At 47.0% G+C, this 2,886-nt stretch overlaps 1 pseudogene; it reads right to left on the minus strand.

Annotated features, from left to right (window-relative positions):
- Positions 1-1,055: 1,055 nt before the first annotated feature.
- LOC114216843 (ferritin heavy chain pseudogene) lies at positions 1,056-1,628 on the minus strand (annotated as a pseudogene).
- Between the last annotated feature and the right edge of the window lie 1,258 nt (positions 1,629-2,886).

Here is a 2,886-nt window from a genome sequence, read left to right on the forward strand (position 1 = left end):
ACAAACAGCAGAACCTAGATAATTTTCCCCATTTCTCCTTCTTCACCTGTGGTCCATGAGCAAATCCAACTAGAATTTGTCTCCATCACCTTTTCTTCAACTTCCACTCCAGTTCACCCACCAATGTCTCTCATTGGACCAGTTACAAAATCTGACTGGCCTCCAAGCTTCAACTCTCTCCCACCCCCTACATTCTTCAAAGCAGCCAGAACCACTGGCTTAACATTTAGGGGGATTTATTCTACTTCACATTCAGTATCACAAATTTGAGCTTTATCCATGATTTTCTATTTTTCAGCCCTTCTATTGAGGTAAACATTCTTGGGGTACCATGTTGCTTTAATGCAAGATGATACAGTTGAAGTAAAACTCTTATGTAGATGTTTTGTAAGGCCAGTGTGCATGTCCAGTCAGGTGACCACAGAGTCACCCCTCACCCCTGGCTATGGGAAAGCCAGTCCTATGCTAGTTACATTACTGTTGCCTAGGGTGAGCTTGTCAAACATGTACTTTGCAGTTCTGGCTTCCAAGGCTCCCATCTTGCTACCCAGAATTAACCATTAATATTCCAAATAAAGCAAAAATGCACTTTATTTCAATCCTGCCCAATCCCTTTCCCTTCACTTCTGCAGATTTATCCCAATTATGATATTCAAACCATGTTTTTATACTTTTACCATGCACAGGCTCACACACTCACCAGAACCCTACCACATGCCCATCTATCCACGTTGTTTATAAAGGGAAGATTAATTTTGTATTTTCCAGGGTCCTGTGGAATACCTTCTCCCTCCATCCATGGAGATCCTGAGCTGCATATGGCCCAGATACCTGCTTTAAAACGTAAAAGGTGAGAGATTTGCATACAAATCAAACAGAGACCTTTATTTATTTAAGAACCAAACAACTTTATTGAAACCAAATTAACTTTATGGCAGAACTGGAAGAAAAAACCTGGAACGTTTTGCAAAGGCAATACTGCAATATGCAGGCTCGGCATGGTGATCAGGCAAAGTCACCATGCACCCTGTGGCTAGAGGGGAAACAGTCCCAACTCAGTTCTTTTTGTCGCTGTCGCCCAGGGTGAGCTTGTCAAAGAGGTACTCTGCCATGCCGGCTTCCGGGGCCCCCATCTTGCTCAGGTTGGTGACATAGCCCCCCAGCTCTTTGATGGACTTGACTTGCTCGTGCAGGTAGTGGCTCTCGAGGAAGTCGCACAGGTGGGCGTCGCTCTTGTCGGTGGCCAGCTGGTGCAGGCCGAGCAGGCTCTGGTTCACGCTCTTCTCCAGGTGCAGGGCGCACTCCATGGCCTTCAGGCCGCTCTCCCAGTCGTCGCGGTCCGGCTTCTTGATGTCGCGGAGGCAGATGCGGCCCCCGCGCTGGTTCTGCAGCTGCATCAGCTTCTCGGCATGCTCGGTCTCCTCGCGGGACTGGCGCAGGAAGAACTGGGCGAAGTTCTTCAAGGCCACGTCGTCGCGGTCGAAGTAGAAGGCCATGGACAGGTACACGTAGGAGGCGTAGAGCTCCAGGTTGATCTGGCTGTTGATGGCGGCCTCGCAGTCGGGGTGGTAGTTCTGGCGCACTTGTGAGAGCGGCGAGGTGGCCATGGCTGGCAGCCCGGGCATCAAGGCGAAGGTGGTGCGGAAGCGAGGGCTGCGGGACCAAAGGCGGTGGCGGCGGGTCCTCGGCGCCTTTTCAGGGTGGGCGACGAGGGAGCCGGTGACGATGGCGGGGACCTCGGGGCACTGTCCGAGTGGAAGTGGAGGGCGCCTTCAAATGACGGTGGGGTCCGGCCGCAGCTCTTTGAGGTAGGAAATGGGGTCCGTTACGCGGGGTCAGGGGTTAAAGGAGGGAGGATCAGTTACATTTCTCGGGGGTGGAAGGAAGGGGGGGAAGGAAGGGGAGAAGCAGGAAACGGGCGGGGGGCGGGGTCGGGCAGGGGAGAGCGCTGTGTTCCAGGTTCCGCGGTCAGAGCCTGGGTGGGGCAGGGCGACTCTGCGTTGAGCACCTGACATCTATTAAATTTTTAATTTTGCAACTACTATTTTCCAAGGACTCTTGCTTTAAAATTACTCCCTTTTATAGCACCCTGTTCTCATTTTAAAACCCCATTGTCCTCCTTAAAATTCTGAAAACATTCGGATATTTTGATAAAGTTCTTTTTCTCCTGTAATTTATATATATATATAATTAACTGATATATATAATTGTATGTTTTATCATGATTTTCTCTCTCACTTTCCTGGAATACTTAAAACTTTGCACATTCATATTTAGTAATAAAGGGTTTGTTTGATTAGCTTAGGTAATTAACATAGATCTAACCGACAGTTGTGATGTCTTTCACTAATAGGCTTCTTATCTGAATGGGAGGGCAGAGTGTGTCAATTAAGGAGATCTCCGTCTTTGGGATACATGGTTTGGGGCTTGCAGGTAGGATAGGGACCATCGCAAATGGCACAAGCTTGGCATTTTTCTTTTTTTTCACGTTTTTATTTAAATTCCAGTTAACATGCAGTGTAATATTAGTTTCAGGTGTAGAATTAGCGATTCATCACTTACATATAACATCCAGTGCCCATCACAAGTGCCTGCCTTAATACCCATCACCCATTTAATCCATACACCTGCCCATCTCACCGCCAGTAACCCTGTTTGTTCTCTGTATTTAAGAGTCTGTTTTATGGTTTGCCTTTTTTTTTGTTTTTCCCCCATGTTCATCTGTTTTGTTTCTTAAATTCCACATATGAATGAAATTGTATGATATCTGTCTTTCTCTGACTTATTTCACTTAGCATTATACTCTCTAGCTCCATCCATGTTGTTGCAAATGGCAAGATTTCATTCTTTTTATGGCTGAATAATATTCCATTGTACACATATACC

This window comes from Eumetopias jubatus, unplaced genomic scaffold (genome assembly GCF_037043125.1).
Source record: "Eumetopias jubatus isolate StellerSeaLion01/CBP00866 unplaced genomic scaffold, mEumJub1_p1.0 scaffold_11, whole genome shotgun sequence".
In the NCBI taxonomy this organism is placed as follows: domain Eukaryota; kingdom Metazoa; phylum Chordata; class Mammalia; order Carnivora; family Otariidae; genus Eumetopias; species Eumetopias jubatus.